This window comes from Macaca nemestrina, chromosome 17 (assembly GCF_043159975.1).
Source record: "Macaca nemestrina isolate mMacNem1 chromosome 17, mMacNem.hap1, whole genome shotgun sequence".
NCBI classification, from domain to species: Eukaryota; Metazoa; Chordata; class Mammalia; order Primates; family Cercopithecidae; genus Macaca; species Macaca nemestrina.
In genome coordinates, this window is record NC_092141.1 from 208,612 (window position 1) to 224,755 (window position 16,144).

A 16,144-nucleotide genomic window follows, 5' to 3' on the forward strand; every position below is an offset into this window, starting at 1 on the left:
CCGGGGCAGTGCCCGCAGCTGGGCCCCTCCTCCTGGGCTGGGGGTAAGGCTGGCCACGGCCTCCTGCTATGTCCCACTGGCCACTTCACCGCAGCTGCAGCCCTCACTGGGTGGCCCCTCCTGCTTCTGTTGGATGAGGAGATGCAGGCCTTCACCGAGGCTTCCTGGCCTCGCCCCTGCTGGCCCCAAGGCTGTGCCGCTTCCCCCTTCCCAGCCCCTGGTCTCTGTACAGTGTCTGTCCAGGATGTCTGTCCATCTGTCCTTGACATTCTGTCCAGAAGCAGCCACTGTCATCTTAGTTTGTGAGGGGCGAGCAGAGCCCAGGTGCGGTCGATGTGGAGATGCTCATGCACTTCAGTGTGCAGGGAAGTGAGTTCCTTCATATCTACAGCCTCTGCACAGCCAGCTGGGAGCTCACCCCATTCACAGGTGGATGTGCCTTGTTTTTTGGCCCAATCACCTGCATTAACTCAGAAGAGTCACAGTTCCCTGCTTTTCTGTCTTTCGTGACCGTCCACCTCCCTCCTCTGCCTGGGGCTGAATGGTGGGGTCTGTCGTGGGTTCGTGGGACCCTCTGTTCTTGTGCGGCCACCAGGAACTGTTATCCGGGCTGATTCCACAGGAGGAGTTTGGGGTGAGCTCCTGAGCGAGAGTTGGGAAGACTAACGTCTGTGTAAACCTTGCTTGTTCATGGTTATTCCTCTCAGTCTTCTTAAATTGTGAAAAATTGGGGACCATTTTGAAATATGGATTTAGGTATGGATTGGTGAGGAGAGAACGTTGATCTAATTGGGTTTACGTTGTGTGTGATAATTTTACACTATCCTTGGGAAAAACTGAAGATGTTGACAGGGTCATGAGAATCGTTTCTTTCTTTCTTTCTTTCTTTCTTTCTTTCTTTCTTTCTTTCTTTCTTTCTTTCTTTCTTTCTTTCTTTCTTTCTTTCTTTTCTTTTCTTTTTTTTTTTTTTTGAGATGGAGTCTCACTCTTGTTGCCCAGGCTGGAGTGCAATGGTGCAATCTCGGCTCACTGCAAACTCTGCCTCCTGGGTTCAAACAATTCTCCTGCCTCAGTCCCCCAGTAGCTGAGATTATAGGCGCTCACCACCACGTCCAGCTAATTTTTTGTATTTTTGGCAGAGATGGGGTTTTGCTCTTAAGGGCATTGTTCGTTAAGTATTAATTGGTGGCCTGCCGTTGAACTAATGTTAGTGTAGTGCTGACATCATCAGCCATGGCAGAAACTTACTTGGCATCCCTGGAAAAGAGGGCAGGGAAGCATAGTGCCCTGATACCACCTCATTCTCCAGTGCTACTTCCAACTCTGAGCTGATGGTCATTATGAGTGGATCTGCCCTGGACAATTAGTTTAGTGCAGCTGCCTTGGACAGTCAGGTTAAAAGTAACAAACCGCCACAAAACTCAGCTAATAAAATGTGAGGAGAGACATGGGGCACCAGGAAGGGGTGAGGCCTGTCTCCCTGTGTGCCATCTGTGTGGAGCCTCAGTACCTAGGGGACAGCGTTTACACAGAGCCCCAGGTTTTTATTAGCATTTCCCTGAATAAAATGTCACTGGTGAGCTGCGGACTGGGAGGCTTTTTCTGATGATTAGGTTTCGTAATGTGGGATCATCAGTAGGCAAGGTGGGCCTGAGGGCCATAGGATCTGGAGACTGTCCAGGGCTGCTTTCTGGGGATGACAGGCTTGTCCCTTCAGCAGTCAAGACACCAAAGAGAGTCTTTCTGAGAATAAAAGAGAGAAGCTTTTAAGGAAAAAAGCAGTTTCTCTCTCTGTTTGGGAGTTGAGTGCATTTTCCTACATTTACTCGGAGATGTTCCTTGGTTCCCACCATGTGCCATCGCCCCGCTATGGGGTAGGGTCACCCCACCTCGTACCTAACCCAGGAAAACTCCTCTGTAGTTATTTCAGAGGCTGTGTGCATTTCTCTTGCCTCAACGGGTAGAGTGAGTTTTTCTTCCTACTGTTTTTAGTCAGTTTTCTTAATCTAGCCTGTTACTGGGATAAGTTCCAGAGACGAGCAGTTTTAAAAACAATCTTTGTACGTTGAGTAGAGAGCAGTCCACCTGTAACCAGTTTGTTCTTGGAGGTACCGCAGCGGCCTTGGTTACGCGAGGGCCCCGTGGCTCAGGATGGGCCGAGGAAGGAGTGCGTGAGCAGTGGGCACTGGCCGGAGGCAGGGGAGGCGTGGCCACCTGTGGCTCGAACTCCCCCCATCCACTCTACCGCACCGCTGGGACGTGAACATTCTCGCCCTGGACGTTTTGTCTGAATGTTCAGTGCCCAGGCTCTTGGGTACACAGGCGGCCCCGGGTTTTATTTCAAAAGGGTGTCACGAACAGTGAAGTAACCCACGTGCCTAAGCTTTGATTGACATGAAGGAATGTAGAGGCTGCTGAAATCCTGGTCATTTTAGAACAAAGTATTTTATTAACAGTTTTCTAAAAGAAAGAAATCATTAAAAAATTGATCCCTGTTGAGGTAGAAGGATCTCGTCCTCATGCTCCTCAGTTCCTTCCAGAATCAGCTTCCAGTTCAGCTGCAGAACAGGTTCTGGTGGTGGCTGGAGCAGCCCAGGCACGTGCCGTCGGGTCTAAGTTCACACTGGTGTCCGTGTGGTCTCCAGTTATGGTGCGGGCCGTGGGGTCTGAGTTCACACCATTGCCCATGTGGTCTCCAGTTACGGTGCTGGCCATGGAGTCTGAGTTCACACTGGTGCCTGCGTGGTCTTCAGTTACAGTGCTGGCCATTTGTGCCTTTCTGGGAAGTTAGAAGGAGGATCATTTCATCACGTCTCTGTCCTCCCACACCTGATCTATGCTGGGCCACCGTGAATTCTTCCTTTTAACTGTTTCTCTCATCACGGGCAACACTGGTGTTCTGTGGTCAATGTTTGCCATTCCTGAAAACGGATTCTGTGTTTCTTTATATAATCACCTGGTCTCTTTTACGAATTTCGCTTTTCTTTAAGAAAATCATCGTGCTTTTATCTCTTCAATGTCAACTCTGTTCCCTGACACAGGCTCTTACCAGCTCGAAAATTAAAAGTAATCTTTGATTATACTTAATACTTTCTAAAGTTTTCAAAAGTTTATCAGCATGTGGGTTACTGAACATTGCCTGTTTATTTAATGGAAAATTAGATTCTAAGTAGAGTATTAGAGTGAAAATGATCTTTTGATTTTATTAAAATATTCAGGTAAAAATATTAAAATGCCTTCGCCAAACTTCATGCCTGTGTAGCGTGAAAACATTAAGCTGCTCTCTGCTCCCGGGAATGCATGAGTAGAGTATGTGTTTGAAAGCGTCATTCCAGTCTTAAGTTTTAGGTATTCTTAAAGGGGTTGGCTGGAGAAGTGACATTTAGCATTGAGTGAACGTTTGACAAAGATTTGTCTCGATATAAAAATAGTTAAAAACAATCTTTAGTGTTTCCTGTCAGGGTTCACCCATTAAAGAATGGTCTTGTAAAAAACTCATCGAGAGTGTCGGCGCCCAGAGGTGCTACCTTGCCCACAGTTGTGTCATCTGCTGTCACCAGGCGACACGCCCAGCGTTTAGCTGCACGTCAGATGTGGCCACGGGGCCACAGGACATCCCTGCGGACGGATGTTCTTATGCAGATTAATGAGGATGGAGACCGCTGCAGAACTGTAAGCCCCCCAGGAGCTGACGGAAGCCTGGGAATACCCGAGACACCAGAGTCGCTGCTGCCCTGGGTGGAAGGAAACCTGCCCTGGAAGATGGGAAATGCAATAAGGAGAAAGTACCAAGGTACATGATGCTGTGAAAACGGAGATGTTTTAATTAAATTAACAATTAAAATCATTTTAATTATGTGAATTATTTGAATTCATGTTAGTTCTTTTTAGGAAATTAATACTTAAAGCAAGTTTGTTTTCTGAATTGTTTGATTTAATTGAGTCAGCACAAGAGTTAGCATTGATATCTGACCCTCTTCCAGGGTTGGGGCAGAGGAGATGGGGGCAGAGGAGACAGGCCTCCCACCCGCTTTCCCCTGGAGCTCAGCCAGAATTTCCCATTGAGGAGCCCTCAGCTCCCTGAGAGCCAGGAGCTCTTGCGGAGAAGCCGCTGTCGGCATGCCACCCGCTTTGATGGCCCTGCTCTGCCATCCCTGCGCTCCAAGGGCCGGACCCTGCCGCTGCCTATGCCAGACGGGTCTCAGGGAGGTGCCAGCCAGGGGTTATGCATGGCGGGGCCTGGGCATCGCTGTCCAGATTCCGTGGCTGCCGGTTTCATTCTCTCGCTGTTTGTCCCCCTAGCAAGACTCATGAGGTTCCTTGAGGACAAGACCCCCTCCTGCCACCTGGTCTGTTTCATGAACGTTCTCTGCACGAGTACAGCCCCGGGATGCAGCCCTCGGGAATCAGGGTGTCGGCCATAGTAGGGCGGGTCGCTCTGCTGGGCACCATGATGGATATTAACCGCTGTGCTTCACTTTGGGGACGTGTTTAAGTACAAAAGTAATTTTAAAATTTCACCATTATTTCAAGACAGCTAAGAGCCTATTAGCACAGAATCCCTGGTCTGAATGAAATCAAACGGTTCTTATTAATTATTCATGATGCCACGAATATGTAGCCTTATTTTTTATAATTGCCAGTCTGTATAATTAACCTTTCATTTGGTTAAAGTACTTAACACTAAGTAGAGCTGTAATTTCAACTGTTTATAAAGCATATGGAAGAATGTTTAAATGTTTAATTAGAACCACTTTTTTTAGTTTCATAGAGAATTTTTTTTCTTGTCAACAAGGGTCTTTAATTATTTAAACCAAAAGAGAAAAACAGACCAGAAAAGAAAAACAACTAGTAAAGCTCGGAACTGCGAAGGTGGCATCATTCCGTTAGTCTCGGGTTTTGCTTCCTGGGTTTGTGACGTGGTCAGAGTCCTTGTCTTTGATTTCCTAACACAAGTTGTTAAAGTTGGAAGTGAGTGTGAAATTGAGTTAGTCTAGCTTTATTCTTTCACGGATGAGAAGTGAATTATCTTCAGCAAGGTGGGTGCAGGCGTGGTCCCCGGGGGTCACTGTGGTGAACAGGCCGCCCTTGTGGGGAGCCAAGTTCGTCATCACTGGGACAGAGCCCAGGACACTTCCCCAGCTGGCCAGCCTCTTCCTAGAACCTCACACATTGCAAAGGATGGAGTCCAGATCTATACCGTGAAGAAACGAGGGTGGTTACAGAAAGCACCACGATCTCAGCTGAGTGGCTCTGAGCACCCCAACGTTGGGGCACCTCAGCATCCTGTGTGGCTCAGGCTGTGCCCAGCAGGGAGGCCGGCCCGATCGAGCTGCGGTCTCCACCCTGAGAGTGAGGGCTCCTTCCCCCAGCGCGAGTTAAAGCATCATGTGTCCACCTGTGCAGTGGCTGGTCCCAGTGGCCCTGGAGGGCTGAAACCCTGGGTCCCGCCACTGGTCCGGGGCATCCGTTTCCCCTTCCTGCAGTTCCTGTGTCTGTGTGTCCAGGGGCCTCCGATCCCTGTCTTAGGACCATGGCTGAGGGGTCAAGTTCACCCGCTTTGGAGCTGGCCCGGATCTTGGTTCTGTGGATCCTCGCTGTGTGGCTCTGGAGCAGTTCTGTCCTCAGGAGATGGATCCTCACAGCCGCCTCTTGGGGCCATGAGGAGACTTAATAGGACGACCCCCGGGTAGCTGCTCAAAGCCCTGTGCGGGGCCAGCCCTGTGTCTCCACCAGTTCCTTTGCTCTGTGCTCCCCCCCACTGTCACATCGCCAGCCTTTATTTCCTTTACCTTGGACCCAGACAGCGAATGCTCCGCTGGTCTTGGCAGCCCCTTCTCTAGTCTATCCTCAAATCACTTCCTGACGGACAGCCATGACTAGCCATCGGCGTGACCAAAACCCCACAAAATAGAACCCAACTTTCCTATTAAGCTGTACAGAGCTGTCCCAGCCCCACTTCCCACAGGCTGGCCTCATTCACCATGGGATCCGTGGTTCTCACCTGGGGCTGGGGGTGCCCCTGGCATCTGGTGGGGAGTGTCAGGGATGTCCCTCCAGGCCCAGTACAGTCCCCCAGCCAGTGGCCGGCAGACAGCAGCACCCAACCTGATGTCCCTGTGGCTTCTGGTTCCCCGAGGCTGGCTGTGCTTTGCTGCCTCTACATGCTCTCAGACGTGTGCCCTCTCTCCACCTTCACTGGTTAGCAGTGTTCCATCCATTAGAGCTCAAAGCACTGCCTCCCGGCAATGCAGCCCCTTCTCCTGGCCTGCCGTCTGCCTGTGCCCCACGGTCTGTACCGTGTCCTCACGGACCGATCAGAGCGAGGCTCCCAGGGATGGAAAGGTTCCTGCTTGTGTCTGCTTGTGTCTCTGTCCCGCCTTCTCTGGACCCGGCACCGTGGCCTTTGCCGACAGAGGTCTTGGGTTGATTGTCAGCGAAGCAGACAATCTATATGGCTCTAAATGGCTGTGAACATGCTTGATTGGGTTATTTTAAAAATAGTTGTATATGTAAACATTTGAGTGTGACACAGGTGGATTTTTGGGCTAATGGTCTTGTTCTTCAGGGAGTAACCACAGGCCCATGCACAAGGACCATTTCCAGCCGATTTATGGAACGCTGTTCTACCTGGTTAATTTTCAACGTTATCTCAGCCTGAGAGGTAGGTCAGCATGTGACGAAGTTCACTGGTTTGAATCCTAATCTGCTCCTTAGGAGCTGCACCTTCCATGCCTTCGTTTCTTCCTTGGTTAGGTAGGGAAGGGATGAGCTACCTCAGAGTTGTGAGTGAGGCCTGCATCGAGTGACCGCATTAAAGTGACAAGGACTGCACCCGGAGTGTTGATATTTAAAGACCTTTAAACATCGCGATGCTGCATTTTGGTACCCAGGTAAAACAGCAAAGTTCTTTCAGATGCAGACACAGACCCTCGGTGAGGTGGGGGGCTGATGGCAGGAGGTGGACCACCGACCCTGTAACGAGGGCGTGGTCTGCTCGAGGCTGAACGAAGTGCACATCATTGCATGTACCACGGAAGTCCCTCTCGTGAAGTCCTGGAAGGGTCCATGTGGCTGAGCCGTGTGGTCTGTCCATGACGTCCGGCAGAAGCAGAGCTTTCGGGTGCAGCCTTGCTCTTGTGCGCACAGCCCTCAACGGTCTCAAAAGTCTGAGGCTTAAAGCAGGCTTGGGGTTTCCTTACACCTCCTGGACATCTAATTTGCCTGGCAAACATGTTTTTCTTGAGTGTAAAGGTGAAGGAGTGGGTGATTCTGGTGAAAGTGTACTAATTACTGTACTTCTGGGTCAGTGGCGCTCGGTTGAAGACACTATCTGCCCTGGATGGACATCTCTGGGATGGTGAGAACCGGTGGCTGGATGTCGCGGGGTTGCCAAGAAGATGCCAATTTTCTCCTTTTTCCTGAGTAACAACACCCTACTTTGTTTAGGGAAGCAGCACACCCAGCTGAAAATCCAATTCTCTTGTACGGCGGAGCGGCTGGTGACACAGGTCCAGATGCTGGGATGCTGATGGGGGGTCCTGGAGTGGGAGGTGTCAGGAGGCTTTCCTGACCCACAGCAGCCCTGGGCCCTTGTCCGGCCTTCTTGCCCGGGGCATGACACCTGGAGGGAAAGCAGCTTCGGGGGCCCGAGGGCCAGAAGGCAGAGTCCTGGCGTGTGAGGCAGGCCTGGGCCAGGCTCCTCGGAGGATGTCACAGACCTGCTGCCCATGCAGGGACCACCCACCTCTGAGCCCCACGCAGATGTTCCTCCATAGCCGAGTGAAATCCTGGTACAGCGAGTGAGGCAGTCAGAGGCACCTTTTGTGGAAGGAGGACAAAGCTGGAGAGAAAGAGGTTTTCCTAAAGGCACAAGGCGCTGATTCTGCGTTAGGGATAATTCCTAGGAGTGTGGTTGCTGGTGGGTGGAAAACTAGCCAGAGAATAAGTGGGAGTGGCACTTGCTGGTATTTAACTGATTCGTTCACGAATGGTCCGAGCAGTTCCAGTGAAAAGAACATTTCGGACCCAGAAGTTTTCATCCTGCCTGACAATGAGCATGACCGTGGGCTGTTCCATCCTTCCTGGGCGACAGTGAGAGGGTCTCAGGCCCTTCCGGCCCTGTGCTGGCATTTCCCCAGGGTGTGTGCCCCATCCTGAATAGGCTGGAATGCCTCTGGGTGCAGCTGAGTCTCTTGAAAAGGGAAGAGACATGTGATGTGCTCTGGCTGAACAGGAAAACGAGGGAGGACAGGGAGAGGGGCCTGGAGGTGAGGAGGATGGTGAGCAACACTGGGGACAGAGGAAGTAGGGTAACACCAGGGACAGGGGGACGGAGGGTAACGCCGGGGACAGGGGATGGAGGGTAACACCACTTCTCCAGGTGCCTTTGGGGGATGCTGCCGCCTCTCGCACCCCAGAGTGAAGTCAACAGGATTCTGTCCCGAGGAGCCCCAGAGCCTGGCAGCTGGGATTGTCGCAGTATGAACCACTGTTCACTAGCTCTGCACCCTGGGACAGGCTCCCTGGTGTTTCCACCCTGGTTTCCCATCTGGACAGTGGGACCCTGAGTGTCCCCGTCCCAGCTGCGCCCAGAGCCCTGGACTCCAGCGTGTCGTCGGCACTCATTAGCGTTTCTTTTGTTGTGGTCCGTGGACGAAGTGGCTCTCTCTTTGTGTGTTCACAGCCCTCCTGCTCACTTTACCTTCTGGGAACACTTTTTACATAGCTTCGTATGTGGGGAGGACTCGAGTGATTAATGGAATGTTTCATCAGGTGCAGTTCTTCTGTTTCCCAGTTTTGACACAACATTTGGTGAAATTTCCAGGGACTCCTGTGGTCAGCCTCACGGTTTCACTCTGTCACTTTCTAATGCAGTATTCTTTGGGAGTCTTTTCAATTAAGCGCCATCATTTAAAAATAAGTTTTATAATATGCAGTTTCAGGTTAATTCTTTACCTTTGTGTCTCAGGCAGTAGCTACCTACCTGTGAGTAGTCACAAAGGTTCACGCAGTTTTCTCTAGCTGTCCCTAGCTCGTAGCTCAGCAGGTCCCTTCAGATGAGTCAGCCAGCTGTGTACCTGCATGTTCAGGATACTTGTCAGGGGCCTTCCTCAGAGCAAGACCGACGCTCACCTCATCCTTGGGACTTTGGAGCCCGCCCTGGAGAGACTCCAGCCACGTCCAAAGGGGCCGTCCGGGTCCCACAGGCTGGTGGGAGTGACTTCTGAGCCACTCCAGACCACACTTTGTGTTCCTACACCCCACAAAGCCACTTAAAGTGCCATGTTCTGGTGCTGTGTGCCTCACCAGTGTGCCATACAAGCCTGCACGGGGATCTGAGCGGGCGCTGCCTTCCTCAGGCTATGCTGGAGTTTTGGGGCAACTGGAGCACTCCTGGCTGTGATTCTCGCCACTGTCTGGGCTTCCCTAGAGGGTCTCACCTGCAGCGTGAGGACCACATCGGCAGCCACTGAGGAGCCGCCAGGTGCAGCGTTGGTCCCACTCAGTCCTTCTCGACTTTGGTGAGAGAGTAGACAGCAAAACTTCAGCTGGGAGCCCCAGGCCTTCTCTGCTTGGGGCCCTGGGACTGACATAGCACAGATCCTGCCATCCACGTGCTGGGGGCCCCGCCGTGCGGCTCCCTCCTCTGGTCGGGGGCTGCACCCTTGGGCTGTGCAGCTCCTGGTTCTCACACTCAGGGGCCCAGGGAGGGTGGTGGATGAAGAGAGAAGGAGAAGGGTGGCAGTTTGAGCCCAATTGTGTTGGCTTCATCTTCCGCCTCTTGTCCCTAAGTACATTGGCAAAGTTTTCCAGGTGAAAACTCAGAAGGGATTTTTAATGACTGGAATCTGTGAATTCCATGGAAGCCAAGTCTGTCCACCTCTTTCACCCACCTCATTTCTCCCCGTTGGGGCTGATTTTGGCAGCGTTCATAGGGGCAGGGACGGAAGGGGTGGGGGCCAGCCGTCGGCCCTGTGTCCCTCCCTTCCTCCCCTCAGCGCCACAGCATTTCGGTGTCATCCCCTTCCGTGCACGCGTCCTCATGAAAACCAAGTGCGGCTGGAGGGAGATGCCTGCGCCCACTCCCGTGACCTTCCCGGCCGGCCTGGCTGCAGCGGCCTCTCGGCAGGCATCTTTCTGGTGCTGCCTCCGTGCCCCTCCCATCACCTGATGCTCGTGTTCCTGAATCTTCACGCGTGTGCTCTGTGCAGCCACCTCACGGGCTCCCTGAGAAGGAAGACAGTGTCTCACACTGGTCAGAATGCTCTTCTCTGTCCACTGAATAGTCCAACACAGAATCATTCCTCTGTGATTATTTATGCTTTGTTATGTAGAACTGGAATAAAGAAAAAGTGAATTTAGACATTACAGCCATCAGGTTGAAGCTTAGTAATTGCATTAGGGAATTAAATGGAAGCATTTGAGCTTCTCGAGTTCTAATTCCACATCTTCGTATCCCCATCACCCCCCATACCCAGTGTCTAACAGAGCTCTTGGTCTAGGAGTTTCTTGATAAATGCTTACTGAATTGAACTGGACTGAGCTTAACATTCCCACCCAGAGTTAGAAGCCAGTCCCTGAATAAATTGCATTTAGAATATGAGTTTGATGTTACTGTGGTAAGGGGTATCCTACACGTCATAATTCCTAGTCAATATCGGGTATTTAGTCAAATAGACTCAAGTATAGAGAAGCATAGGCCCATCTGGCAAAAGGGCAAGGCACGCTGCTTTAGGTCCAGGTCCCCAATATCAACTATGAAAATAAAACGTCAACTCCAATGACAGCCCTGTCCTCAGCTGGTCACTGTTTATGCTAACAATTATAAACAGCTTGAACTTGCTGTCCTGAGAGGCAACACACCCTCCATTCTCTCTGCAGTGTAGCTGCCTTGGTGGATGGAACATGCCCCTCCTCCCTCCCTCTCCCTATCCCTCCCTCCCCCCTCCTCTCTCCCTCCCTCTCCCCTCCTCTCTCCCTCCTTCCCCTCTCCTTCTTCCTATCTTCTCTCACCTTTCTCCCCCCACCTTCTCTCCTGGACAAGGGGCAGAAGAGAGGAGATCTCCGGAATCTTCTGCTTCATCCAAGCAGCTTGGGGGCAGCATCAACAGCTGCAATTTGGCTGCCCCAGCAGGTGCCTCAGGGCAGCCTTTCTAATGGGAATCCTGGAATCATGTCTTTCCTTAATGTGTCCTAAAGGCTGGAGGACATGAAGTGAAACAATGCTCCATGCTCAGTCCTGTGATTTTGTGTAATTATTGGACTTACTTTGAAATTTAACTAAATGATACCCAAGGTAGAGCATGAAAAAAAAGAAAAAACAGGCTATGGTGTTTGAAAAACAAACAAAACCGTTTGGTTTGTTGGTTTGTTCTTAGACCTTCACAGGCTCCTAGGTCACACGTTTCAGTTTCTTAGCAAGTGGCATTCTCTGCAGAAGCTGTGTCAGTCTCTGTTTGATGATGTCAGCCACAGCAGAAAGAAGCACTCCGTAGGCCCCGTGCTCAGCACCTTGGCGTGAGCTCCTGCCATCTTCTGTTCATGCTCATCACAGCTCTGTGCAGTGGGCATCCTCCTGATCCCTGTGGGAGGATGGAGGATGGAGGCGGAAGGGTGAGTGATGGCAGGATCACATGAGGGGTCTCTCCCGAGGTAGGGAGGGGAACTGGCCCAGGACCTTAGTGCCCATCGCATCCTTCTTCCTCCTCCTCTGCCTCTCTGTGACTGTTTGACTCAGGCTGCAGGGACAGACATGAGTATGTGCAGAGCCTGTGTGCACCCCTGGGAATGTGTGCTCATATTGGCAGGGAGGGATGTGAGTGTGTACAGAGCGTGTGTGCACACCTTGGCGGTGTATGCCGGCGTTGGCAGGGACAGATGTGAGCGCGTATGGAATGTGTGTGCACACCTTGGGGATGTGTGCTGGCATTGGCAGGGACAGATGTGTACAGAGCGTGTGTGCACACCTCGGGGTGTATGCTGTCGTTGGCATGGACAGACGTGAGCGTGTACAGAGCGTGTGTGCACACCTGGGGGTGTGTGCTGGTGTTGATAGGGACAGATGTGTACAGAGCGTGTGTGCACACCTGGGGGTGTGTGCTTATGATGTTTTGTAACCGGCAAATACGTGGCCTGTTGCATCGGGCGGCCCTGCGCCCATGCTGAGCCCGTCAGTGGCCCTCGGGTTGGGGTCTCCATCTGTCCAGACAGCACTCGAGTGGCTTGAGGTTTCAGATTCTTCCTCTACGGATACTTGGGCTTCCTCAGGACCAAACATCAGAACCAGCCAACTGCAAACTACAAGAACGTTCAAATGCATCTTCAGTAGGAAAAACAAAAGCAATTGGAAAAATTTTCCAACGTGACCCCGTGGTTAAGCCGTTAGATACTCCAGCCAACAGATTGAGTCACTTTAAAATTCACACCAATTAAAATGGTTGTAAGAGTTGCAGAGCTTTACCGCTAAACCTTGAAATAATTGAAGCATTCTGCTCCACTTGCTTACAAACTCGAGTTGGGGATACCTTTCAGTCCAAAGTAGCAACCTTCTAAATCCAGCTTAGATGCGAGGCTCCCACTGACACAGGAAGAGACAGTGGCCCTTGATTATTCTCCTGTGTTCAGATACTGTGTCATTTCTTTTTGTTTTTTTCTTTCTTTTTTTTTTTTTTTTTTTGTATCCTGATCATCACTTCTGCTTTTCCAATTCAAACTAAAGGGAGTTTAGCTCTGTTTTGGAGAAGCTGTGGTTAGTAGTTTCTTTTCATGGTTTGCTTAATCTCTTAAGTCTGGTGCTTACATTACCCAAATAGACTTTTCTTTAGTACGACAGTGCCATAACCCAGGGCTTCTCCCTCCATATCTGCTCCCCAGGAGGCTCCCTAGGAATGGGCGCTGGAGATCCAGCCCCCCTCCATGTGCCATTTTCTTTGAGTCCAAGGTAGCTTTGGCTCAGAGAAGAAAAGAGGCCTCCGGGTTAGGTGCCTCTGACTGCTTGCTTGTGAAATGTTTAATGATAAGGCGACTTCCAAACTAATTTACACATTGATAGTTGTAGCTTGAAGTATCACCGCAGTCAGAAGAACAAGAAACACTCCCATAAAGTAGATAAGCAGAAAAAAGCCATAGAAGTTTAATAAAGCGCAAATAAAATGGTGTTGTAAGAATGTCCAGTGGGAAATGCTCTCAGTCCAGCCAGATCCAGCTGTGGCGTCAGTCCAGCTGTGGTGTCCTCCTGTAAAAACATTCAGCCACATGTGGCCCTGATCGCAATCACTACTCTGAATTGTGATCCAGAATGTTCTTGGGGGCCGATGCTGGGACTGTTCCAGCAGCTCAATCTGATTGGGCGTCACGGTGGTGATGTGCTTAGCGCGGCCAGCTGGGCTGAGTGGTGGCCACCCGTGCACTCGCCACGTGCAGCCGTTATTCTGGTGATGGGGTTGCATGCGCCCCGGCTTGTCCACCTGGGCTATTAAAGTACTGGGAACCCAACCGCGGGCGGTGCCTCCCGATATGGGAGCTGTCTTTTTTATCCAGGGCCCTCTGGCGCTGCAGAACCCTGCTGCCAGTCTGAGCTCACAAGGAGGTACCGGAGGGCTCTGCTGGGGCATGGAGGTCCCTGAGCAGGTGGTCGCTTATTGCTTGTGGAGTGGTCCATGGCCTGTGAGTTTATTCTCGGGGTTTGTGTGGGCGAGGTTAACCAGTTCACAGCTGGGCACTTACCCCTTACACAGGTGACACTAGTTAAAGTGGAATCTATATTAGCTCACACGGGAGTGTGTGAGGAGCTGGGAGGGTGGGGAGGCTTGGCCTTAGCACTAGGTTCCCGGGCTCCTGACGTTTCTGCGTCTTCCAGTTGAGGGGCCGTCAGAGCCGCTGTGGGTCCTGAAGACAGTGGGTGCCATATGGACCAGGGGATGCAGAAGCCTCTAGAGGCTGCGGGAGGCAAGGAGACGGTCGCTTCCCCAGAGCCAGCCCTGCCACCACTTCGACGTTAGATGGTGGGACCTGTTTTGAACTCCAGCTTCCAGAAATGTGAGAAAATAAGTCAGAGTTTAGGGCGCTAAATTTGGGGTGATTTAGTGGAGAAATAGAAAACTAGCCCACAAATGTGCACGCATTGAAATGTGCTCTGTCCAGGTGTTCACAGTGGTGTGAGGGAGATGGCATCAGGGTTCTGGGAACTGTGCAGTTTTACTGAAGGAAGGGGGCTCGCCACGCCTTTCCTCATATAACTGAAGGTATGTATGCCTGCCACACTGCCCAGGAGACAGGGACTAGAATTCTGACTTTATTTCTTATGGGAACCAAGCCACAGTCAGAACACGGTGAGGGCCGAGACGAGCTTCCTACAGCGTGAACTGGGAAGAGGAATCGCAAGTAGTTTGTGTTTTTCTACACAGACCTGTCCTTTTCAGGTTTTGTTAAGTTTTGGAAAAAGGGAGAAGCCAGGCACACCTCGGCGAGGGACAGTGTTTCTGGAGGTGGTGCGGCTTCAGCCTGAAAATGGCCGTGTGGTTGGGAGGCTCAGAAACTGCCCTCCAAGGGCACTCATCTATTCCTTATTGCAGTAATACCTCGTTTACAGAAATCCACAGAAATTACAGTGCGGGAGGCTTCTGGTCTGGATGGGTTTGTGTGGACCGAGGTCACGGGGTGTTGTCCCAAGTGCTAATCCTGACCTGGCAGAGGCTCTGTTCCCAAATAATTATTCCACAGTTTCAGAGCCTATATCTGAGTGATAGTCTTTTAACTTTGTTGCATAAAAGGAAACAAAGTATGTCTTGAGGGTCTAAAAATCCATGTGGTAATCATGGCTGTAAACTCATACATGGGGCTTTGGGATGGAGTGAAAACCACCGTCACCTGGCGTGGACGCTGCGTGGTATTTTTAGCATGGTGGCCTGCTCTTGCCTTGAACTCTATCTGCAGTGTGAGCAACAGCTGTGCATTTGAGAAATGTGGACAGGTCAGGCTTGCTCCTCCAGGGGCCTGCAGGCATCCGGGTGAGGGGCCTGGGATGAGGCCACATCAGTGGGAAGGAGCTTGGTTGTGTCAGCAGATATGTCTGCCTCTACAGGCCCGCAAGCCAGCCAGAACCCAGTTTTCCTTTGGTCATCTAATGCCAGAAGAAACCTGTTTCTTAGAGATTCTCATAATTTATATTAATGAACCATTTGACCGTACATAAAATGTTATAAATGCATGAGGCTTTACAACTTGGCAGATGTGTAACTCACATGTCATTGTACCAAACTGTTGAAGATATTTGTTTCACTTGAAGGTTGTTAGCATTTTATGTGCAAAGCAAATGCCAGTAGCATTTTGCAGGAGTATTTTGGAATTTTAAACACAGTGGGATAGTGCTGGGTCTCTGGGATACTGGTGAGGTGGACGTGACCTCAAGCTCTTGTAGCTTGCAAGCAGGATTGCTAAATTGTCACAACTGCAGTGCTGGAAAGTCAAAGTGGATTTCTGTAAATGAGGTATTAGTGCAATAAGGAACAGGTGAGTGCCCGTGGAGGGCAGTTTCTGAGCCTCCCAGACACCCCAGGAGGAAGCGGGGGACGGGGGCAGTTACCCACCAGAACCTGGACGGTGAAGCTGGGTTTGCCGGTGGCCCTGCTTGGCAGGTCATTACATGCAATAAGAAACAGGTGAGTGCCCTTGAGAGCGGTTTCTCGGCCCCCTTCAGAACCACAAGTGGAAGACGCTCCAAGGTGGGGGGTGGGGGTTCGGTTAATCCACAGGAGCCTGGATGGTGGAGCTGGGTTTGCTGGTGGTCCTGCGTGGCAGGTCATTACATGCAATAAGGAACAGGTGACTGCCCTTGAGGGCGGTTTCTCGGCCTGCTTCAGAACTGCAAGTGGAAGACGCCCCAAAGTGAGGGGGGGGCTGGTGGTCGGTTATCCAGTGGGGCCGGATTTGCTGGTGGCCGCTGCGTGGCAGGGCACGGCGTGGAGCGATGGGAGGGGAGTGGAGTGGGAATAGAGGATGCACCCTCCACAGCTACTGCTGGGAGTTGGCTCTGGTAGCAGAAGGGGCATAGATAGAGGGATTCCCATCAGGGGCAACACGACTGGGGTCCCACGTGTGGTGGATGCCGAGGTGTGGCTATATGTAATCTCAGTCTGCACAG